General features: G+C 45.6%; 1 protein-coding gene across 1 annotated transcript in view; it reads right to left on the reverse strand.

The window, feature by feature from the left end:
* WASF3 (WASP family member 3) overlaps window positions 1-18,911 on the reverse strand; it is a 55,665-nt gene extending 36,754 nt beyond the window's left edge. The window contains exon 1 of the mRNA XM_088460165.1: window positions 18,729-18,911. The gene's annotated coding sequence lies outside the window, so the exon portion shown is untranslated. The remainder of the gene's footprint in view (window positions 1-18,728) is intronic.
* Window positions 18,912-26,262: the final 7,351 nt, after the last annotated feature.

Below are 26,262 nucleotides of genomic sequence, written 5' to 3' on the forward strand. Positions count from 1 at the left end.
ATTCTCTTTTCATTCTCTCAGCTACAATCTCACTTCTCTCTACCCTCCAGAGATTTTTATAAAGTTCTTCAAAGACAACATTGGATCCAATCCTTCCCTGGTTGGTTTGAATGATACTATCCCCTCCCATATTCTCTCTATAACCTCCAATTTTCGCAGAGGAGGAATATCTTTTTGGTACCCCCATCTGTTGGTTTCAGGATAGCTTGATAAAACTCAACCCACTTTGAAATGGGAACAAAAAAACTTAGATATTTGCTTAGAACCTTATTCATGGGCCCAACATTTTTTTTTCCCCATTTTCAAAATGTCTAGGTGTTTTTCACATATTGAAATGTATATGAAGTTGTTCTATCGTCTAGATTTAACTCCTGACAGACTGCATAAAATATTGCCCTCCCAATCTAGATTGTGTTGGCGCTCCTGTGGTCAAGTTAGATAATGCCCTATCATACGACCCCTTTGGTCTGAGGTTGAGGACTTGATCCTGCAGGTTACTACAGCTGTCTCTGTCCCTTTCCACTGTACTTCTACATATTTTCCCCATTGAGGTTCCAGTGTACCATAGATATGTCATGTTATTTCTACAAAAGCAGCTATTGCACAGTTCTGGAAACAAGACAAGGCTCCACCTCTCACACAGATAAAGACCAAAATTAATTAGTTTTCTGATGGAGACTTTGAATACGGACCATAATCGGAGAGTTAGCTGAGGAGGAATAAGGACAATTCAATTTGAGGTGAAAAGTCCAGACTTTTCACCTGTTTTCCAGGTGGAAAAGTATCACGCGCGTGCCACTTATCCCGGTATTCAATTTCCATGGACGCGAAAACGGGACCCGGAGAAACTGGAAGCGGCGAAAAAAAATTGTAAATTTTCGGGAAATCATCCTTGGACTCCCCCTAAAGATGTCCAGACATGGGGGATCACTATGGGTACCCCCGTTTTTGCATGCTGAAGGGAAGTCAGGTTTTTATAAAAACGCGGCAGGTGCATAAATGCGGCTTTGAAGAAGGTGATGCAGAAGAGCATTTAGCAATTTTTCTCGGAAAAATAACTATGCCCATCAAATTTGAGGTACTTGAAAATGGATGGAAGCATATTTTTAAGTCCCTAAAATAATTTTTTTACATTCTAAAAAAATGCCCGCATAATTTGGAGCTCCTCTGGATTAAATTTAGCTTTTTTAGAAGTGTGTTCCCTACCATTTTATTTATTTTTTTTAACCCCCAAAATGAAAAAAATAAATAAATAAATTTTGGCGTGTCCAGATTTTTATTTTTTTTTAAACACATTTTTAGGGGGCATTCCCAGGGGTGCAGGCTATTTTTTTTTAAGCCTGCACCCCTAAACCCAAATTCTGCACTTTTTGTCACCAGCTAAACACTGGAGAAAACTTATCCCCGTTTCTTTTACAAAGACTTTTCACACCGGCGAAAAGTCTTTGTAATTGAATACGGGGATAATTACAATAGGCGAAAATTACGTCATCAGCAATAAATTATCGCCGATAACGGGTTTGCGCCTGTAATTGAATATGTTCCTATGAAGTAATTTAGCTGGCATGAGTTCTCCACAGAGTGTCTTGTCTTCCACTAGCTACATAATGAGTCTCTCCATTGTATTTTTATTCTGATTATCTTTTATAGCCAGTTACCATGGTCTCTATTTCCAATTACCTCTATTGCACACGGATATTGATTTTTTATTTTCTTTTATTTACTTTAGGTTTGTGATTTTATTATTATCATAATTATGTATATGGCGCCACAAGTGTTCCGCAGCACCTTACAAAGTACATAAAAAATAGGTTGACCAGTGACTTACAGTACAATGCAGGACGAGGACAAGAATATATATTGATACATTAGCTACTATAACACCCACATAAGCAACAGAGCAAAGCAACCAAGGCCCTGATTCATAGCCGCTCGTAAGCTTGGGTTCTGAAAGGGAAGGGGAGCCAGTGGAGGGCTTGTAAGAGAGGGGAGGCAGATGTAGAGCATTTGGATAGAAATACGAGTTGAGCGACAGCATTGATGACAGACTGGAGAGGAGAGAGATGGGAGTTGGGGAGGCCAGATAGGAGGAGGTTACAGTAATCCAATCTGGAGATGACCAGTGAGTGTATTAGGGTCTTAGTAGCATCCTGGGTGAGAAATGGTCTCATCCTGGAAATATTTTTGAGATGGAAACGACAGGATAGTGAGAGGTTCTGGATATGCAGTTTGAAGGAGAGGGAGGAGTCCAGGATAACTCCAAGACAGCGTACTTCGGGACTATAGGAGATAGTTGTGCCATCAATTGATAAAGAAATGGTGGGAAGTGCGGTTATGTTGGAGGGTGGGAAAATTATCTGCTCAGTCTTAGACATATTAAGTTTAAGAAATCCCTGGGACATCCAGGAAAAGATAACAGAGAGACAATTGGAGTTACGAGTGAGGAGAGGGAGAGGGGGCAGGGGAAGAAAGGTAGATCTGAGTATCATCAGTATAGAGATGATAATGGAGGTCAAAAGAGCTGATGAGTTCACCAAGTGACGACGTATAGGATGAGAATAGGAGAGGTCCAAAAACAGAACCTTGGGGAACATCTACTGTAAGAGGCTGCAGGTGGGGGGTGGTGAAAGAAGAGTAATTAGAGGAGACAGAGAAGGATCGGTCATATAGGTAGGGGTGATAGCCAGGAGAGGGCAGTGTCACGTAGACCAAGGGAGTAAAGGCTTTGCAGCAGGAGAGGGTGGTCCACAGTGTCGAAAGCAGCAGAGAGACCAAGGAGAATGAGCAGAGAGTAATTACCAGTGGAGAGAACGGAAGCCAGACTGAAAAGGGTCAAGGAGGGAGTGGGAGCTAAGAAAGTGGTAAGGCAGTTGTAAACGACGCACTCAAGGAGCTTGGAGGCAAAAAGGGAGGAGAGAGATGGGACGGTGTTAGGATCAATGGTAGGTTTTTTAAGAATGGGGAGACAAGGGCCGTAGGGGGGGAGGGAGGATTCGGACCGGAAGAGAGACATGACTTCTCCTCTCCAGATACAGAGGGGAGGGGGGGGGGCAGGAAGGATGTCAGAGTCGGTAAAATGGATGAGGAGGGGTAGTGGATCCGGGAAAGGAGGAGGTGGAGAGCTGGGGGACTGGTGGGATATGATGTCCTGACGTATGTAATCAATTTTAGATGTAAAGTAGGTAGCAAAGTTAAGGGCAGAGAGCGAGGAGGGTAGGCGAGGAGGGGGTGGACGGAGGAGGGAGTTGAAGCTGGTAAAGAGGTGCTGGGGATCTGAGGACTGGGAGGAGATGAGGTTCTTGAAATATGACTGTTTAGAGAGGGAAAGGGCAGCACTGTAGGATGAGAGCATAAATTTTAAATGGAGAAAATCTCCACTGTCGTTCGGCAGTTCAGGAGCACTTTTGCAGGTATCTGGTGCATTTGGAATGCCAGGGTTGAGGTGTGGATCTGCGAGGGTAAGTAGTGATCGCCAGAGCAACAGAGTCCAGAGCAGGAGGGAGGCATTGTATAGGGAAGCAGCTTGTTCAGGGCAGAGGGCAGAGGAGGGAGGGAGGGGGAGGGGGAGACGGAGAGGGAGACAAGCAGGGAAGAAAAAGAAACCATGTCGATAGCCTCAATGTTACGCTTAGTGATGGTGGCTTTAGGAGGTAGAGGAGGGGGAAGGAGAGAGGGATAGGTTCAAAGAGATGGTGATAGTCAGAGAGGGGGAATGGGGATTTGGAGTAATCAGAAATATCACAATGGTGAGTGAAGACCAGGTCAAGCGAATGCCCACTCGCATGGGAGGGTGAGGAGGTCCATTGGGAGAGACCAAATGAAGATGTGAGGGTAAGGAGTTTGGAGGCAGAGGATTCGTGGGGATATGAATTGGAATATTGAAGTCACCTAGGGTAATGGAGGGAAGGTCAGAGGAGAGAAAGTGAGAGCCAGGAAGCAAAGTTGTCAAGGAATTTGGAAGGAGGGCCAGGGGGACGGTAAATGACAGCTACTCTCAGGTGTACTGGTTGGAAAGCGTATGGCATGAACCTCAAATGTAGAGAAAGTGGAGTTGGTAGGAGAAACCTGGGGATAGAAGGTCCCCTGGGCCGGGGGTGTGAGAGAAGGTGAGGCCCCCTGAGGAGAGAACTGCAGGGGAAGTGGAGTCAGAGGGTGAAAACCAGGTTTCAGTAATGGCTAGGAGATGCAAGTTTTTGGAGATGAAAAGGTCATGGGTGGGAGTGAGTTTATTACAGACTGATGTGGCATTCCAGCGAGCACAGGACAGAGGGACAGGGTTTGTGGAAGAAATGTGAATGATATTATCAGGGTTGCTGTAACGAGGAGGTGAGATTAATTTGGGTTACCGAGATAAATGTAGTGGAGAGTGTGCAGGCACCAGTGCTGGGAAGGGTACTTATATGTGGTGGGCAGGGAGGCAGTTTAAATGAAGCGGTGGGGTGACATGGAGAGGTTTGGAGGGATTAGCGGTGGGAGTGGTAGGACCCAGGAGAAGTAGAAGAGAATTAAAGTGTAATGGGAGAGGAGAGGGAGGGGAGATAAAGGAAGGAGGAGGTGGAGGAGATAATGGGGAAATGATAAAGGTGGAAGAAGGGGGTAGAGCAGAGGATTATGTAGACACTGAGTGGAGGGGGAAATGGAAGAACACATGGTAATGGTGTGGATGAGTTGAATAGGGGGAGAGAAAAACTAGACGTAGGAATAAAGTATGAATGTGAGAGAAAGTACAGGAGTGTAGCAGAGAAGCAAGTAAAAGTACAGTGGAGGAAAAGGTGTCTGCACAATTACCAAAGTTTATTATTAAACTGTGGAAAAGTGGAGATTTACTGGGGAAGAAATTAAAAATGAAAGTAAACTGTATTATAGGATAGATGACAGGCTAGGCAAAGAACTAAGGTAGGAAGACATTATTTCTTCCTTAAACAGAAATTGGCACAGAGGCCTTGATTCAGAGCCGGACGCTCTGACAGAGCGCTCGCTCTGAATCAGGGCCGTCCCTCCTACCTTTTGGAGCAGCCTCCTGGCCGCTCACATAGCTGTGGGTGACCACCCACAGCTATAGCGAGTGGGCAAAATGATGGTCAAGACCATCGCGACCATCGGGATTGCGACGAGACTCTGCGGTAGGGTCTCGCTGCCACAAGCCCAGGAGTGCTTTTGGCTCTATCAAGCGGGTCAATGTTGGCCAAGTGCGCATGACGGAGGCGGCTCCGTCGTGCGCATGCGCGAGAACCGAATGACGACGGCCAAGCCGTCGCTATGGGTCTCGTACCAAAGGGGGCGTGCTGTCGATGGTGATTGACAGCACGCCCCCTTTGGTGGGCGTGTCGGGGGCGTGCTGCCCAGACGGAGGCGCCTACCATCTGGGGCCGGCCCCACTGACAACACAAGTGATGTCAGTGGGAGTGCTTTTGGCTCTGATAGAGCCAAAAGCACTCCAGGGCTTGCGGAAGACGAGACCCTACCACAAGGGTCTCGTCGCAAGCCCGATGGTCGCGATGGTCTAGACCAGGGGTCTTCAAACTTGGCCCTCCAGATGCTGTGGAACTACACATCCCAGCATGCACTGCACATAGTTTTAGCATGCTGTTATATCAAAAAGGTGGCAGTGCATGCTGGGATGTGTAGTTCCACAGCAGCTGGAGGGCCAAGTTTGAAGACCCCTGGTCTAGACCATCGCGACCATCATTTTGGCCGCTCGCTATAGCTGTGGGTGGTCACCCACAGCTATGTGAGCGGCCAGGAGGCCGCTCTTAAATTCAGAGGGACGGCCCTGATTCAGAGCGAGCGCTCTGTCAGAGCGTCCGGCTCTGAATCAAGGCCAGAGTCCAGTGATGAATGTCCAGGTTATGCAGACAGCAGTTGCTTGTAGTGAATAGATTGTGAACTTATATTTCTTGATTATACTTTGTCCAAATGTTCTGGGTTCAGAATGGTTTGAAGTTAGAGTGTTCTTCTGTTTAACGCCGAATTTGGTTAGAAATGTGCACTTTTAAAATTATGCACTTATAAATGTTATGCACCAGCATACACGCTACAATTATCGGGGCGATCCGCCCGATATCCACGGATCGCCCCAATAATTGTAGTGTGTGTGCGGCTGACCGAGGGTTAAATATTGCTCGGTCGGGCATGCCGGATTGTCCAGCATGCCTGTCCGATGTGATATTTAGGGGGTAACCTGTCGGCTGCATCGGGCAGTGTATGCCCAGCCGCGGCCGACAGACTAACATTTCCTGTGTTCCTTCCCATGAAAGGAACAGGGAAATGTCTCCTCCCGCCGGGGGTGGAGTGCAGATGTCGGCCATATACACTGAGAAATCTCACAGTGTATGCCGTGGACATCTGCGGCTGGCAGGCTGCCAGATAAAAGGTCTGTCGGTCTGACAGACATTTTATCTGGACGTGTATGCCCAGCTTAAGATGTAACTTAAAAACTTTTGATGCGTATCGCATGCCTATATCGCCCTATGTTTTTCCTGTTTCTTTTTTATTTATCCCCCTTATAATTTGAACATTTCTAATAAAAAATAATGTTAATACTGAACAATGTATTCCCAATACAATTCACAATTTAAAATGTTGAGCTTTGGAAATAATGAAGTTTACGTTTGAAAGTCACAAAAACCAGAGGTTCTTTTCTGGGAAGCGGCCAAATCTACGGCTGCAAGACAATGCAAATGGGTCTGTATCAGATTACAAGCAAGGGACCATAAAAGCAATATAGTATTTATAGTGTTGCACTAATCACAATCTGGCTATGGAGTAGGTGGAGGTTATGCCACAGAATTTTGTAAATACATTTTATCAAGCTCTGCTATTGCTGAACCAGCTGTAAATGAGTCTAATTATAGATAGACATCCAGCAAGAGCCTAACACATGGTTCACGGGGTGAAGGAAAAAAAAAAAGCTGACAGCACAAGTTACTAATTAACTGGTCTGTGACAAAAGTACATGAAACCCTGTCTATATCCTAGTATACTTCCTACGAATAAATACTAACCCTTTGTAATTATAGTGATTGGTAGACAGTGCATGTGGACTTCTAATTTTCCTTGCACGACACCCACTCTCGTTGGATCTTGCGCTGAGTTTGTGTGTCTACTGCTGGCTCCAATTTTATTTTATTTGAGTTTAACACAAGTCAAACGTATTGATGTTCATGGACTGTCCTCCACGGGCTGGGTACAGAATGACGGCACTCAGAACCTAAGCGGCGAGAATCCATACACCGGCACCCTGACTTAAAATACAGACTCCGACCGGTAAGTAGCCCAACTCTAAACCTGACCCTTTCCGCAGCCTAAACCCGACTCCCCCGCCAAATCCTTAACCCTCTCTCTAGTGCCTAACCACAACCCCAAGACTTACAGTCAGGATGCTGGCGGTCGGGATACAAACTACTTCCCTCCTCCACTGATCCGCCGCAATACACATACAAGTGCATTCATGATTGATATAAGCTGCTGCTGGTATTTGAACTTCCAGTGTTTAACCACCACCTGGCATAGTGCCTTAAACCCATGTTACAACCCAAAGGGCAAGCTACATGGGCAACGCTTAATTAGGACAGGTCTCATAACAGTAAATGCTTGATTTGTAATGGTTTCCACTGAGCAATTTCCAACTGGTGCGCAGCATTGCTTAAACAAAAGAAAATAGCTCAGTGCTGCAATTAATACTAAGGGCTATTACACTACTCATGTCTCATTTTAAAAAGGTTATAGTTTTAAACAGTGTTGTGATTACTTTTACTAGTTTTTATGACGTTATTCTTTGTCAGTCTTGCAAAGCTCAACATTTAGCACAGTTCCATTGTCTAATCTTCCTCAGAACACCTCGCTCTCCTCCCAGGCTCTCAGAAATGTAAGCGCGTCCCCCCCCTCGAGTTTCCCTTTCACAGAAGTTGGTAAGGCCATGATGACACATCACCACCCATCTCCTTCATACTTGCCGCTTGGGCTTGGAAGTCCAGAAAGTAGGCAAGTGTTCCCCAGTGCTCTGCCGTCAATCAACAGAAGAGCTATAAACCTATCATCATACATGGGTTGGGAAAGTGGCATCCAGGGAAGGTATGTGCCTAGGGTTGGCAGATCATCCCTTTAATTAGGGACACATGAATTACACAGGTTCTGTGGCTGATTAAACCCAGGTGAAGTGGAGACTTGTAGTCAACCAGCCACAGAACCTGTGTAATTCTGGTGTGTGCCCGAATTAAAGGGATGAGGTGGCAACGCTATTTTAGTGTGCCTGGGGGTAGTATCGGACAATAGGTAAAAAAAGAAGCAAACACAAATAAGATGGTCTGTTACTTGCACATATAAAGCACCTATGACCAAACATACATATCCTGATTCTCTGCACAGTTAGGCAGAGGAAATTTGAGGAGGATAGCCTCTCCCCCTGGGCTTTATGAGGGGTATTCAATTAGTGGCTATGTCCAAGGACAGAGTAGAAAAAAAAAAAAAAAGTGTGTGTGTTTAACCCCCTATTGTTCCTCAGCACACTGAATTATACTTGCAACAATATATGAAGACTATATGGTAATAGAAATTCAGAGATATTAGTTGCATGCATTTGCAAATACATGGGAAGCTGCTAGGCCACGTCACGGCTTCTCTGTCACTAGCAGTCCCTAACACTAAGGGGTTCACGTCCGTGGCACAGGGCACCCCAAAAAACATCCAGCCCAGGACATAACACGAAAAATGGAAAAAGGGTGACAGTGCAGTGTAAAGTATAGATGTGTGCGAGTAGTTGTCTACTTGGTATGACCCCTCCCTTTCATGCACCTGAAAAGTACTGCCAGACTGATTGTTTTATGTCCAAGAGCACAAAGTACTTGCAAAATAGTTGGAGAGCTGGCACCGTGAGGCCATTGAATGGAATTGAATACCCCTCATATAAATTAGGTCAGGATGTACTTAATCTCAGCAGACTGCAAAGTGCATTGTGATAGTTTATAGATCATATGATTGGTCACCCACAATTGGCGCAGTAAAATCGCTAGCATAGCCCTACATTATTCTCAAAACTTTACACATACCTAATATTCTGTTAGGCGATTACTCTCATGCCATTATAACCTGCATTCAAGCTCAGTTACAAGTGGCTCTTCCAGACTTTGACAAAATTAAGATAGGTACAGCGAATCGGGCAAACATATTGTCAAAAACAGCTAATGTGTACCCACTATGTTAACGCATTGCCCGTTCATCGCAACGCTGGGTACACACATCGTTTAGTACCCAAAAGTGCCTAAAAAAATAAGCCAAAACATTTTATCTAAATTTGGAAATACCTGAAAACGTCACGTGCACACACACAGTTTTCAATATACTGTTTAAATCAAAGACAGACTTCAGATCAGTTTTCCCTTTAAGAATAAAAGACAGAGCAAGAGTCAGAAGATGGAACAGTCACCGCTGCTGAATTATTAACAGCCCTAGTGAAAAATAATTTATGAGCCATCCGGAAACCTAGCAATTCAAAAAAGGAAATAAAAATCAATCACTGCTTCTTGGGAAAGGGGAGGAGTCAGAAGTGTACCGCGTACAGCTGAGACCCGGCCATGCACATACTCTGTAACTAGAAACCTACCCGCTACCAAACCCTTTACTAGTCTGATAGAATACCCTCCAAGATTTAGGATTCAGGACCAAATGTTAGGAGCCAGGAGTTCTGCGTGTGAATTGTGGTTGTTCTATGCACTGTAGTGGGTGCAGGTTTACAAAATAAGTCAAATGAACAGCGCAATATTATACCACATTGTGCACCCTGTACTCTTCAATACCAGGGTCCATGTGCAAAATCTAAAGCACAATTCAACTTTTTGCCTGGCCTAAAAACCTTATGTAGATAACTTTACTGCTCTATATACACCATAGCGCCGCCAACTGATACCAACAGGGCCGTAACTAGGGTTGTGCGACCTTTGCCATGGCACAGGGCATCGCAAGGCAGGGGGCGCTGTTTGGGCCTGAAAATTTCTGTTTATTATAATTCTCACTTGTAGCTTCCTCTTCTTATTTTATCCCCAGCAGCTCCTGGCCTCCCCTATCTCTTCCCCATGAGGCCATGGTCATTTTTCGGGTGAGTGTCTTATGTCTCTATTTAAAAAATGATGAGGGGGTAGGGGGGCGCCAATGCTCTTTCTGGCACAGGGCACCAAAAAAGTCTAGTTACGGCTCTGTATACCAGGGTATCTGTGCTCCATATGATATAGGATACATATGTGGGTGATAAATGCATACTACCCCTCTCTCTCCAGGTATATACACACACACACTTTTGCTATGCAAAATTTCAATATAGGCCTGAATACAAAAATGTAAAAAAATAACCACACTAGTTCAAAATTACTGGCATTTACCCTCTTTAATTTAACAATGTTCCTCTAAACTAAAGGAACTGGAGGAAGAAACATTTGGAGGCAAAGTTGCAAAATGGAGGCTTTTGCAAGCTGTCAATTCTCAATAAGTGGAGCTCAAAATTTAATATTGATGGAGTGCACATCCGGGCGTGTTCTGCACTTATTTGTACCATTTTAAATTTTGATGTCAAACCCGCCGCTACGTAAATATATCCCTTCACATGAGTGAAGCTTTCAAAACTACCCATGAAATAGTCACCGTGTTCCGCATACAGCTGTAAACTTTTGCTTATTTCGCCAAGTGGGTTTGGCCTTAAGTGTTCCCAGCTCCATCCTAATCACACAGCAGAATGGAGTAACCATCATTGCACCAGCTCTGTCCATTAAGCAAAATGGTGATCACGGAAGCAGTTCTTCCCTCTACCGCTTCTAAACTGCAGAGCTATTGGCCCGCCCACATATATCATGCTCCACCTCTTCTAGAGAAACTAAGGACCCCTGGAAAAAATGGGTGCATGGAGAAGCCCGTGGGGCTCAGTCTGGAGGACGAGGGAAGCACCTAGGATGGTATTTTAGTAACAAGTAACGTAGCTGTAAGTTGCGAGTTAACTATTATTGAGCTGGTTTGACAATACAAACAAAATAAAATAAAAATGGATTAAGAAGCAAATTTTGCCAATAAATAGAAAGTTTTGGGGTTTAGTTATATTATGCATTGCGGGACTAGAACGGACATCTATTAATATCGCACCCTAATAAATGTGTGCAGCCGTAGCATTCACTCCCAAATGGAGCAACAACTTCACTGCTCAGTCAGGCGCCCACTAATTCGTACGCGCATAAAACAATTGAATTCCCCCAAAAAGAGTTCCATGCGAGAACAGGGAAATTTATTTGTAGACAATACGACACTTGTCTTGAGAGTAACTTTCAACAATGAAGAACAGATTTGTCACAATATCAGTGTAGCCACATATACAAACACGGACGATGCTACAGGAGACCCGAGACCATTTGTATCTGTTACATTAAATTCACAAAAAATAAAGAAATAAAATGGACATTGCAGTATCTGGAACTATACAATCATTAGTATATTAATACCACTCACAGAGAAAACCCATGATACACACCACTTCTATCTGGTGATTTACAAACACTACCTTTATACTTACACCAACCCCCTTAGTTTTTAGCCAGGGCAGTTTGTCAGCGCCAGAGCCACCGGTGCGGGGGGTGATGAGCAGCAGCGCAGAGCGTCCTACAGGACGCTCTGCACTGCCAACTCATTGTAATGAGCAGCAGCGCAGAGCGTCCTATAGGACGCTCTGCGCTGTCAATGTAAAAGCTGCTTGGTGCTGCCCGGGAGTAGTAAATTCCCGGGTAGCACCATTCAGACAGAAGCAGGGTAATTTCCCGGGACTTAAGTCCCGGGAAAAACCCTGGTCGATTGCAGGGGCGGCTACCCCGGGAACATGTTCCCGGGTAAGTACCTTTCAGACAGACTCGAGGCAGGCCAAATTCCCGGGATTCTCGAGATGTCTGAAAGGGGTATAAGTTGTAGCATGTTATATTCTTATTAAACGTCCCATCCCCCAGATTTACAACTACTACAACATGGACCTAGTATTATGCAACTACGCATGTAAAGAAAACGCCCATATTCCAACAGACTTCTACACCTAATTTTGAAGAATATAATTTTGGAATAAATCATCATTATTCAGTATGACAATATGAATACACAAATCACAATGCCGAGCCCCTATTGGAGCTGGTATTGCCAGAAGCCTGGCCTAGATACTTACATGGGCAACTCTACATTGCACTTTCCAGAGCGTGTAATCCAGCAACCATCTACCAATTATATAATGACTGCACTTAAACCACTGCCTACACTGAAATAGCTTAGCGTAGGATACCACTGCAGTAATGTCATACATGGTCAAGGTCCTGCTGGATTGGTGGACATTGACAAGCTATGCAGGTTGACCATTACTGGCCAGAAGTTTGCGATGCCCGGTGGCACTTCCAGCATCCTACCACTGCTTTTCTTGAGAAGTGTGTTGGGCCTTGATGAGATTTCCAAAGCTTCCGGCTACGTCATGGTCAGCTGCACCAAAATGATATTAATTTGCATAACTACGCCCCTTGCACTTTAAATCATTTGGGGACATCTATAAAAACTTCAGCAATGGAAAAATAGTGGTCTTGCCCATAGCCACAAATTGTATGGCACCGTTGAGAAATTTAAAGAAAAAGATCCAATTAATTTTGATGGAGAATTTTCTTTGTACTAGTTTTCATAAACGCCCTCCATAAGATCACATTATTTTGCAGTATAATAAAGGCCTTTTGCTATTGTTCCTTTATAGCAGTTTTTGGAAACTATCAGACCAGACAGATCCAAACCAAGAACATCCTGCCGCCATCTCAGCACAGTGAGCCCGACAAGAAGTTTGCTTGGGATAAAACAGGCACTTGTGTGTGTCAAATGCAATAAAACGGTCACTTTTGTCTGTTCCTATTAAGATGCATGAGCCTGAATACTATGACAACAAGCATTCGGAGTTTAGCATTTGCAGCAGCAAAAACAAAACAGGAATGCCGTGGGAAAATCGGAGCACATGGGACCTCTATTATCAGAAGTGACATCACTGCAAGACTATTCGTTTTTTTTCCATGATAAAAGTACTTTTTGTAGAGTTCTGTTTGTTTTTCACAAGGGTTGGGGATACATCGGCAAAACTGACCCAAAGTGTCACATTGCAGAGTTCAAACTGCTGATGTGACACAGCGGAGGGGTCTGGGTAACACAAAGTTGTATATACCTGTGCCCACTATAGTCTAAAGAGGCACTAGCTAGAAGCACTCCCTACAAGGGGGTGTCCGATTAACGTTTTAAAAAAAGAGCTAACACGGTGTGGATGCATTGACATCAACAGAAATGACTCACAGATTGCAGGCAGTAATTTGTGTTGTCGCATTTGTGACCTGGCTTCAAATTTTCTCCAACCCTGCTCATGACAACACATGACTGAGTACAATGACTTATTATATAATGGTCTTCACGGTGCCACATAGAAACACTTGTGTTTGGGTTATGTTCAAAACCAGGGTGGCATCTGCATTGAGTTTGTACGTGCTCAGGTTTCAACGGTTTCGGGGTGCATGGCCCAAGGCCATTCTGGTAGGCTGGGTGTGGAATGTTATGTCGCCATTCTGAATTTCGACTGTGTCAACATGCTGAAATATACAATGTCAACAATTGGCATGTCAACATAGTGTTATTTCACTATTTAAGCCCAAAAACTAAAGTGTACTGTAGACATCATGACTGGATACCTAAAGGTCAACTGGTTTCTTACCCCTTCTTTTCATGCGTCTGTATGCTCGTGTAGGGGAAATTATATTGTAAACTCAACTCAGATGTGCCTCAATGAAGATCTGTTGGTGCAGCACTGCGAATACCTTGCTGTTATATAAATACTTGGTAATAATAAAGAAATTACCTTGTGTGACAGCAAGTAGAACTTTATTGCATATATTTACTTGCCTAGCAAGGTAGCGGTGTATATATCTGAGCTAGAAACATCTACTGGATGCCACATTGGCAGTTACAGGTATATTATCAGATGTGGGGAGTAGTGTAACAGCAGTGGGCCAGCTGCAGGACGTCCACGTGGCATGGCCAAATAGATGCGGGTGATGCCTTAGGTGCCACCAAACACACAAAGAGTAACAAAGAACTGCAATAAAATCTGTGTTTAATTACATTTTATTTCAAATTAAGAGAAATAAAAATATTATTTGCTGCTCAACAATCATCTAGAGCAGTGGTTCTCAAACGCGGCCCTCAGGACCCCACACAGGTCACATTTTTCAGGTCACCCAGCAGGTGCACAGGTTTAGTCATTACTCATATTTTAAAAGATCCACAGGTGGAGCTAATTATTTCACTTGTGATGCTGTGAGGAGACCTGGAAAACATGCACTGTTTGGGGTCCTGAGGACAGAGTTTGAGAACCTGTGATCTAGACAATATGCTTGTATTATAAGGAAACCCAAAGCTGCTACCTTTCATAGCACATTTATAAGTTATCTAGTGTTTCTTCAGGCGCCCTGCCTCGCGCCGGACCTAGACCGTAAATAGGGCACTCTCACCCCAAAAAAGGTGGCATGGCCACGAGAAAAGGGGCTTATCCTTAAGACATGCCCTTTTTTTTAATCACTCGTGGGGGTGTGCCCAGCACTTACGGACATGCTGGGCTTCCCCCCTAGCTCTCCCTTCACCGGCGGTGAGCGCTGCACCGCTATTCCTCCCCCCACCCCCCTCACAGGACACTGCTCCCCTGCTAAGTCATGCAGGGCGTGGCGCCCTGCTAAAAAGTCTAGTGGCAACGCTACATTATCCATATATAAAGCTACACTCATTTTTCATAGTCATAATAAGGATGATTCTAGGTGATACCTAGCAAGTAATGCTAGATACACACCTGAATGATATCACTCACCATCTGATCAGCTTTACGATTGCATGATCTTGTGATATGTACACAATAGTGATTTGCCGTTCTACTCCAAATGATTATCTGTCCTTAGGTCCTCACAAAGGTTGTTTAAAATGTATTATCAACAGAAATGTGGGACAGATAATCGGAAATTCATACACTGTATGCCAGTGGTTCCCAAACTTTTTTCAATCACGGCACCCTAGAGCAGTGATTCCCAACCTCGGTCCTCAAGGTACACTAACAGTTCTGGTTTTAGTGATATCCATAGTTGAGCACAGATGGATAATTAAAATAACTGAGATACTAATTAAATCACCTGTGCTCAAGTAAGGCTATCCTTAAAATCTGGACTGTTAGTGTGCCTTGAGGACCGTGGTTGGGAACCCCTGCCCTAGAGCATCAGCATGGTTTTCAAGGCACCCCTAGGCCAAAAGTTTGTTCATGAAAAATTCAGAGAAAAAAAAATTGATAACTAAATTGTGCTCAGCTGTCATCCTAAAGGGGGGTATCCACTAGATGATAAAGTTGAACGATAACGATAAAATCGTTTGATAATCGTTCGATAATCATTCAAACATCGTTTGAAAATTTGGTCTTTTAGACATCTATCATCGTGCAAACATGCTGGTCAACCTGACGATATCGTCAGGCTCAGCATATTTCCAGATGATGGATGACTCTGCACTGAACGTCTGCTCGTTCAGTGCAGGCACATCACACGACTGACAAACGACTGCACGGTTACAATGTCGTAATCGTGCAGTCGTTTTCAGATCTTGTAGTGGATGCCCCCCATTAGGCTCAGTTATATGGTGGACAGGTTTGCACTTCTGTATGTCCTCATATTTACATTACACTGACCATAAATTATTTGATTTGGTGCTGGACCACCAACCTGAGGCACCCCTGCAAGTGTTCAGAGGCACCCCAGGGTGCCACAGCACACAGTTTGGGAACCACTGGTGTATGCTTAAAAACGTGCACGATATCAGCTGATCATTTCGGAGAAATATTGCACAGCAGGTCAGATCCAATCAGTATTGGAACGCTAATCAGCCATTACACACTCAGGTTATTGGACCGAGCAGCCAAAAATGGTCTGATCAGGCCGATTATTACATAGTTTGCACTTAGCTTTACTCTTGTTATACTTTTAATATGGGTTGCATCTTCCTGAATCAGTCATCTCCAACTTTTATTTGCAAACTAGAACTGTAACAAATAATAACAGTTTTTCTTCTATAGGCGGATTCAAATATGTTCCAGTGTGAGATCTGTCCATAAAAATGCTTCTATACGCGTTCTGCTAATAATGAAAGTTAATCACATCATCAAAACACTAGGAAGTGTTTATATTCTTCTCACTCTCTATTCTCTATGGAGAATAATTTAAGAATAAGCCTCAAGATTTTCACTTTCCCTAAGGAAGAAAAATAGTACCATAAAACCTTCAAACTGCAATGTTTAAATAAATGCATTAACCAGTCTCATTTTAAGTTTCTCTATACGAGAATCACTTTGAAGCATGAATGTAATGGATTTGAAATTAAATATTCATAGCACACCACTGATTCCGGCATTGTGACAAGTTGCATTTTGGCAGATTTATCTGCGGTGTTCAGTTCAATTCCCCTGATTTGTGAGGTTGGAGCAGCGATGATACTCTGTGGGAGGGATCAATGCACAAACCATGGAGTGCACCTGCCCACCACACAGTGACTAGAAGGATTCCAGCCTGCTTCACACATTGCTCACATACATGAAGTGATGCAGAACCCCTTTCCATTCCAGATGTCCCAGAATCCCATGCAAGTCCTGCTGGCAGGAATAGCCTTTCCCACTTTAACCTCTAAACTGCTGAATATTTCATACTCTGCTGACAATAGGAGATCAGCCAGGATATCTATTCCTCAAAAAAAAAAAAGCACACACACAACACATGGCCTCAGGCAGAACATCCTTCCAGAAACTCAGCAGGCCATCGCACAAAGATCAGGCTAATGTCTTTAATTTATTTTAATTTAATTTTAAGCCCAACATCTGTGTCCTCTTTCCCACGTGTGTCAGTGCCAAAAAAGAAAAAGGGCACACAAAAAACAACCTGTGTGTATTTGGTATCAGAACTTCAGGCCCTTTCTATAAAGACCCCTTTAATACCTAATCCTCTGAGCCACAATGACCCTTTGGAGAGCACAGGTCATCGGCATGGTGGCATAGTGGTTAGCATTACTGACTCACAGCACTGAGATCTGTGTGGAGTTTGCATAGGATTCCTCCCATACTCCAAAAACATACTGGTAGGTTAATTGACATCTGACAAAATAATAGCAACTGGGTGTGTGTCTTTGTGTTGAGGAATATAGGGGCCGATGCAACTGTTCATTAAGTCACGCTAATTAATGTTGCAATTCAGTTGTCTTTGGGCACCCATTAGTTATTGTACTTGTCGTGCCCAATTAGATCAGATTTAGCATAAATCAGTCTAAAGTCCTGGTTAGGGTGCCCAAACTACAGACTTTTCGCACATTTCTGCTCATCATCTCAGGAGAGGCGCGCAGAAATGCCAGCGGCAGCTGTTCGCACCTGTACGGTGCAACATTTGAAATGCTCTGTTGGGCGCCCGGCACTGACAGCCGCCGCTGGCGCTAACAATTGAATCGCCCCCAAAGATTGTAGACTCTACTGGGGCATGAACTGATGTGAATGAATGAAATATTTTCTGTAAACTGTATAATATATATATTAATAAATAAGACTCCCATCGCCACAAGGCGCTTTTCTCTCACCCCATTAGGCACTTTCTGGGATAAGGGACCATGCTCTCATTTGCCACAAAACTACAATCTCTGGTTCTCTTCGGTGGTGTGGTCCCCATAAGGGGTGACCTACACCACATAGTGCAAACAACACAAGAACATAAATATGGGAGTACAGCATATAGAATTATCAACATAGCTTCAGCTTTAGACAAAAAGTCATCTTTATCCTGCCAAAAAACCAAGAACAAGACAATAAGTGTAGCTTCTCACTCCCCAGCTCAGCAACACAGAGAGCTATCCAGCATCCGGTCTCTGGCCAGAGGACCATAAGACTCTACAGGGGGGTTTAGGGCAAGACTTGATCTTTGCTAAAAATGCTGACAGATCAGACAGCTGAACAACTACATTGAACTGCAACAATGCACAGCAGGGTGAGGGGACAGATGCATTCCTGAGGACACATTGCGGAGAAGTGACCATGGTCCCTGTGACAGCATAAGGACAGACGGTGGATCATTTCCTTGGAATAGTGACACAGTGTGCTTGCTGTCTGCCTTTTATTCCCAATAGCAGCCTGTCCCGCCACATGAAGCCAGCTAACTCTTACAAGCAGTGTGCTAGATACACACATTTCATTTGCAAACAGATATATAACAAATTCTAGAGATATACTTAAATCTCAGCATTTCACTAGACGATGAGAGCATGCAATCTACCACTATGTACAATACGATGACCAGTGAGTGTGAAATATATATATATATAGTGCATGTATATTATACACATAACATTGTACAAGTAGTGGCATGTTATGATATGATGATACTACAGCACATCCAGCACGGGTGCAGAACAATGATGAGAGGCTACTTTGGGGCATTGTACCACACAACAGGGCTGTGCAAGAAGAGGGATGCTGCTAGCCAGAGGCCTTAGTGGAGCAGCATTAGGAACAGTCCCACCCCCAGCTGGTCCCCATGGAGAGGGGGGGGATTAATGGACAGGCGACCTTGCTATGGATGGAGGGCGCCCCTCTCCCTAGCTCTATGCTGCTGATGATAGGGGGTAAGGTGAGAACGCACCGTACATGCAGCTGCTCCGTCCCCGGCCTCTCTCGCTCCCAGTCAGGGCTAGCGGTCCAGCAGCTGGTCGGAGGAGACAGCAGCGGTGTCCGCCCCCCGGATAATCCCAGCTCTCCCCATCATCACTGTCCCCAGCACACGGCGGCTTCTGCTGCTGCTGACGGCTGATCACACAAGGCGACGGGGGCGGGGCCTCTCCGGCTGGGAGACGTCACCTTCCAATCACTGTCGTAGGCGGGACTTCGCTTTCCATGCCCGACCCCGGAATGTGATTGACGCCTACAACAACGAATGGAGATGACGTCTGAGGCGCGTACTGGCCAATGGCGTGAGAGAGCCTCGACACACTGTGTTGTTATGTGTGATTGTGATTGTGAATAGCGTTTTTTTTGTGATTCAATCAATGTAATTTATCATTATATCAGTAGAGAGGGAGGAGGCAGGCAGGGCCAGGGAGTAGTGCCCGATCCCTCACGCTAATGTACAAATCAAACACCACATATCCATTATTAAATATGCACATTAAAGTGTCAGCTTCTTGGTCAAGAAATCTGAATTATATTTTCATTCTTCTACAACTAGACAACAAAGAAGACATAGCTGGCAGGCAAACTGATACACCTCATGCATGGGCATTCCCCGGCCTCCTTATCGGCAAGTGGACCGCACATTGCCCTTCATTTATATAATAATAATATTATTATGACCCTTAATTTATATGGTGCCATGAGGGGTTCGTACAAAGGGCCTCATTCAGCATGGATCGCAATTGCAACTGTGTACACAGATCGGCCTTTTGTTGCGTACTGTATATCCACCTGTGCGGTGATCGCACTACAATTACGGGCGCAGATAGGAATCCCTCGCAGGGGCTGTGTGCGTTTGGGGGTGGTGATGGGAGAGTGGTTGGAGAATCGCAGGGCGAGCTTGTCCGTTTGAACGCCGGTGAATGGTCGTGCATAAATTAGCCACTGTGATTGCCTATGCAGCTTGTGTACTCACTGCGTGCAACGAGACTTGCAATTTCTGAGACAGGTCAGACCTGCTGTAATTATGTGTGACGGGGCGATATTACCGATGTATATGGGTATTACGGAGGTGAGAAAGCAGTAGTGGGCGTCTCTATGCTGAATCAGGTCCAAAGTACAGAAACAGAAACAGTATGAACAAAACAAGAAAAAAGTGACTTGCAGAACAAAACATTGCAGGACATGGACAAGGTTTATAAACAGCGCTGCATAGTATCCAAATAAGCAGCATGGCGGCAAAACACAAAGGTTTGTTCTTTGTTGTCATTGTAGGCCGTGGGGTATAGATGATTGTACTGTATAAGTAAGGGAAGGAAAAGCACATGAGGAAATAGGGCCCTGCTCGTGAGAGCTTACAATCATGTGATTCCAGAACAGCACATTGCATCCAAGCACATTGCAAGTTTTGCTTTGCACCCTATATAGGTGCCCATGCAATGTCGGCAGTACCATAATTGACCAACATGTCAGATCACCAGTAGTTGAATTCCCCCCATAGTGTTTTTCAGTGTCATAACAGGGCTTAATGCTCCCTGTGCCCGCCCCACCCCTTTGTGCATGACATCATGATATGCACAGGGGGCAGGACCAGCACCCAGAAGCGCTGCAGTGCACGGAAAGTCTAGAGGGAAGCAACGGGCGGCACTGCCGCAGCATTACTGGCTGTAGGGTGCTGTTCCTGGCACCCTGCTAGCCAGATGAATGGGGCAGCGGCAGTGCCGCCATACAGAACGCTGCACTCTGGGACTGATTTAGAGTTTACACAATGCGTCGATGTTACCTATATTTACTCTATTGTACGTCATCGGACGGATATGAGAAGGCAGCAGTGAGTGTCCCTATGCTTGGCTGTGCTTTGGAAGGCATCAGCATATTTTAGAAACTGCGAATCTCTGAGGGGTCTATTCATCATCCCTAAATTCTGCAAAAGTTGGTGAAAATTAACATTTTATTTACTTTTGTAAAATGAAGGTTCTGGTTACAATTCTCCCCCGATAATTTCCACAGTCCCAATACTTTAGTATGGTATAGTATACTTTAGTATGGGGACGTAGAAATTATGTAATTCATCAAGTTCTGAAAAAGCATTTTTTTCGGAACTTGTGAGTGTTATTGTACGCCATTCTGTATAGCCCTGATAGTTGCACAAGCTGCCGTTTACACAGCAGCTTGCGAAGCAGAGGGATCTTTTCGGATCCCCCCAGCTGTGTCTCCTTACCTCCGGCGTCTCTGTGCTGTCACTATTTTCCTCCAGACTCCCCAAGCAGCTGGAGGTGGCGGGGGAAGGGAGGTGGAAACCCGCGGCGGCGGGCGGAGCTGGGACAAACAGCGGCTATGGTTACACACAGTGGAGGGGAAAACGATGGGACAGACACCGGGGGGGAAGGGGCCTGCAGCTGGTTACACACATCGGCTGCGCGAGCGGGGTGGCGGGACAGACACCCTCCGCAGGGGTTAGGTGTTTACAGACAGCGGCCGGGTTAGAGGGGGGGTGGATAGACGAAGTGTGAGGAAATCCTTATGGACAACTCAGCTGTAGGCGGAAAAGTATCACAATTCCGAAAAGCTAACTCTGTAAAAAGAGCAGCTTTTCAGTAGAGATGCGCGGGTTCGGTTTTATTCGATTTTTATCGCCAACTTATCGCAAGTTCGGATTAGTTTGGATTTATCCTATTGGCTATCCAAAACACGTGACAGCCGGATAGCCAATATAATGCCGTTTTTGAGATCCAAACATATCTGAGTAAAACCGAATCGCACATCCCTACTTTTCAGAAATGTTACTTTTGTTAATGAGGAATGATGAATGCCTCTGAAAGGTTTTTTAAACTTGCAGCGAGTTTAAAACATAATTATCACTAGTGATAATTATGTAATGAAGAATAGGCCCCTAAATCAGGCCCTGTGTGTGGCGGCACCAGTCACACACCCTTAGTTACGACCCCGGTGTTTTCTCTCTGTGGCGTATTGGATAGGGCATGCTTCCCACTTTTCCCTTTTATTTAAAGTTACAAACTTTTCTTTTCATTATCCTTTAATTAAAACTCCTGATGGACACGTGGTGAGAATTCAATTAGCTGCAATTATCTCGCACGCAAGCGAGCAACAGCGTGCAAATGTCGGCAACAGCATCGGTACTCGCTTTCTTCGTGTTTTGGACTCTCATTGGACTCGCACAATTTTGCTCGCAGCCCTATGAGTAAAGATTAGCAAGTCCAGAGGTATGATAAGCTTGGCATATAGCCACACTCACTGTAACTCGCTGGTGCGAGATGATCACACCTAATTGAATTCCCCCCATATTGGTCTGAATTAGGATCTAATACTATCGTCAGTGAGTATGGTTAGAAAGTGTTTTGTCTAGATTATGATAGATTCAGATCATAGACCTCATATAACGTTAAACTAATTTGGTGGCATAACATAAAGTGCACTACAAAATATTTATTACTCTTAAAATATATAGTATTCTGTTAACAAAAATGGGGCCCCATATACATTGCCTTAAAACACCCAACAACAAAAAACATCAGTTAAGACTTGCCTACTCTCCCGATACGGCCAGAATTGGATTTAGCCAGAATTGGATGTTTAATGATTTAGACAGATTTGGGGGGCACTTAAGACTAGGGGGCCATGAAGACCAACATTTCAGATATGGGGAACGGGTCATAGAGCCTTATTCAGGTTGAATCACAAGGCCGCGTTCGCACGCAGCCGGGCGATGTTTGTGCGCATGCATGAGGAAGAATTCTCAGTAGGCAGCAGTCCCAGTGATTGACATGAAGTGACTGGGGGTGGGTAGGGGGGGTGGTCGGCAGAATGCAGGCGTGCCTGTGCGTTTGAACACCATTACAGGGGCGTGCATAATTAATAGGGATGAACGGGTTCGGTTCTCAGAGAATCGAACCCACCCGAATTTTGGGGATCCGGGGCGATCCGAGTAAAGCTCGAATCTCCCTGCCTGCCCTGGATCCCTCTCCCGAGGCAAAACCTCGCAATCTGCTGTCGGATCTTGAGGTTTTGCCTCGAGCGGCCATTTTTGAAAATCCCTTTGCCTTCAATGGGCAAAGCGCTGATTGGCTGACAGAGCCGTCTGTCACGGCTCTCAGCCAATCAGCTTAAAACACATTGAATGCAGGGAGAAAACAACTAAAAGAAGATGGTGCTGGTTCCTGAGGCCGGCACCCCCGCTGCCGACACACCTGTTGCCGGCCCCCCCTGCTGCCGACACACCAGCTGTCGGCACCCTCACTACTGACACCACCAGCAGCACCGCTGCTGACACCGCTGGCTCCCCCATGCTGCCAACACCGATGGCACCCTGCATTGAGAAAACCCCTGCACTACCGACACAGTCAGCAAACCTGCACTTAGGACATCGCTGGCACCCTCGCTCTGCCGATACCACCGGTACCCTGCACTGAGGACACTGCCAGCACTCCCACACTGCCATTCGATGTACTGAGGACACCGCCAGCAACCCCCGCACTGCTGACACAGTCAGCAAACCTGCACTGAAGACACACCGTTGGCACCCCCGCACTGCCAACACCACTGGTACCCTTCACTGAGGACACTGGCAGCACTGCAGCACTGCCATTCCATGTACTGATTACACCGTCAGCAACCCCCTCACTACCACCCCGCACTGTATCCAACCATCATCGTATCCCGCACTATATCAGACCCGCACTGTATTCAACCCACACCGTATCCCGCACTATATCAGACCCGCACTGTATCCAATCCACACCGTATCCCGCACTATATCAGACCCGCACTGTATCCAACCCACACCGTATCCCGCACTATATCAGACCCGCACTGTATCCAACCCACACCGTATCCCGCAATATATTAGACCCGCACTGTAACCCACACTGTATCTGAACTGCACTCTTACAGGTACGGAAGGTACGGAGCACTGTTTTTAATGGTCAGGGAGATTTTGGGGAATTGTTCTAGAAAAAGTCTGATTGATCGGGGCTTTACAAAGGTCAATCATTGGTGGCCCGGCACCCCCCGTGAGGAAAATACAGATTGGGCAGTGAGAATAGGCATGTCCTGGCGGCAACTAATTGTTTTGAGCAAGAATATTCCATGCACAATGTCGATTTTTAGTAAATTTCTGTGTTGCATTGTTACTTTCTATTGAACGTACTTGTGAGTTGGTTTGGGCTATGTCTATGTTGGTGAGGGTATACAATCGGGAAGCCGGCTGCCTTAACACTAAGCAAAAAAATCCAAAACCAGATTCAGATCCAAAACCAGGGGAGATCCAGATCCAAAACCAAAACACGGGGGTCAGTGCACATTTCTAATAATTAAGCCCCTGTGATTGCTACGCTGGCAGAGGTCTAGATGGCAACAGGAAGTTTAGCAGTTTGTTAGGTAGGGTCAAGTCAACCACAACTGTGTGAATGGTTCCGATGTTACATATGCTTTATACAGTGATGGACGTCTTGGCAGGGGCGGTTTCAAAACAAAATGACAGGGAGGGTACAATGACGGAAGGGGAGGGGGTGTGGCCTCAAAACAAGGGGCATAGCCTCAAAGGGAATGCTGTATCCACAAGCCACACCCTTGTTGAAGAGGCAATGGGTGACGCCAGGGAGAGGCAGTGGGTGATGCAAGGGAATGGGTGACAAGTGGAGTCAGAGGGTGACACCAGGGGGTGGCAGTGGGTAACATAGAGGATGACGGGGAGAGGCAGTGCGTGATACGAGAGATGAGTGACGGGTAGAGATAGTGGGAGACGGAGAGGCATTGGGTAACAGGTAAGAGTGACGGGGGGAAGCAGTAAGTGACAGGGAGAGGATGACAGGAAGAGGCAGTGGGTGACGGGGAGAAGTTGACCGGAAGAGGCAGTGGTTGATAGGGAGAAGCAGAGAGTGATGGGGAGAGGGTGATGCCTTGTAGAGGGCAGAGGGTCAGGAGAGAGAGGGTGATGGGGAGATAATGATGCAGGGGAGAGGGTGACAAGAGAGAGAGAGTGATAGGGAGATAGTGACGCAGGGGAGAGGGAGAGGGTGACAGGGGTAAGCAGTGGGTGGCACCAGGGATAGAGTGTCAGGGAGAGGTAGTGGGTGATGCCGGGGATAGGGTGACAGGCTGTGGGCGATGCCAGGTAGATGGAGAAAAGGAGAGGCAGTGGGTGATGCCAGGTAGAGGGTGAAAGGCAGTGGATGACAGGTAGAGGATAATGGGCAGAGGCAGTGGGTGACATATAAGGGGGGCACTGGGCTGGATGGAAAGAGGGCAGTGAGATGGTGGTGGAAGAGGGGATCACTAGGCACTGGATAGGATGGGGAAGCACTGGACAGGATGAGAAGGGGGATCACTGTGTCTGGACTGTTTCCATAGTACCTGCGCCAAATAGAATTGCTCATGGTACATGTACTGGGGTTTTGGAATCGCAGAGAGAGAATGCAGCAATGATCTGCAACACAAAAGATGTCATCTGTGGAATTGCTTTTCCACATCTTTTGTTTTGCAGCTCATTGGACTCTTTCTCTGCAACTCCAAAATACCGGCACATGTACTATGTGCAATTCTAATATATTTGGCACAGGCACAGCATGTGAATACGAAATAAAAAATACACCTGACCTTACCTATATGGTGGTTTCTCTGCGATGGGGAACCTCTGAAGCAATTAATCCTCCCTGGGTAGACAGGGGCCCTGATTCAGAGCCGAACGCTCTGAATCAGGGCCGTCCTTCTCTTTTTTTAGAGCGGGCTCCTGGCCGCTCGCATAGCTGTGGGTGACCAGTCACAGCTATAGCGAGCGGCCAAAAAGATGGTCGCGATGGTCAAGACCATCGGGCTTGCGACGAGACCCTTGTGGTAGGGTCTCGTTGCCGCAAGCCCTGTAGTGCTTTCGGCTCTATCAGAGCCGAGAGCATTCCCACTGACATCACTTGTGATGGCCCCACTGACACTTGTGAAGGGATGTATTCTGGCAGTCTTCATGTAGACACATAAGGGAAGTATCCTGACAGTCTTCAAGTAGACACATAAGGGATGTATCCTTACAGTCTTCATGTAGACACATAAGGGATGTATTCTGGCAGTCTTCATGTAGACACATAAGGGATGCATCCTGACAGTCTTCATGTAGACACATAAGGGATGCATCCTGACAGTCTTCATGTAGACACATAAGGGATGCATCCCGACAGTCTTCATGTAGACACATAAGGGATGTATCCCGACAGTCTTCATGTAGACACGTAAGGGAAGTATCCTGACAGTCTTCATGTAGACATATAATGGATGTATCCTGACAGTCTTCATGTAGACACATAGGGGATGTATCCTGACACTCTTCATGTAGACACATAAGGGAAGTATCCTGACAGTCTTCATGTAGACACATAGGGGATGTATCCTGACAGTCTTCATGTAGACACATAAGGGAAGTATCCTGAAAGTCTTCATGTAGACACATAAGGGATGTATCCTGACAGTCTTCATGTAGACACATAAGGGATGTATCCTGA

The sequence above is a fragment of the Taudactylus pleione genome, unplaced genomic scaffold (assembly GCF_031769625.1).
Source record: "Taudactylus pleione unplaced genomic scaffold, aTauple2 ptg000043l, whole genome shotgun sequence".
NCBI lineage: Eukaryota > Metazoa > Chordata > Amphibia > Anura > Myobatrachidae > Taudactylus > Taudactylus pleione.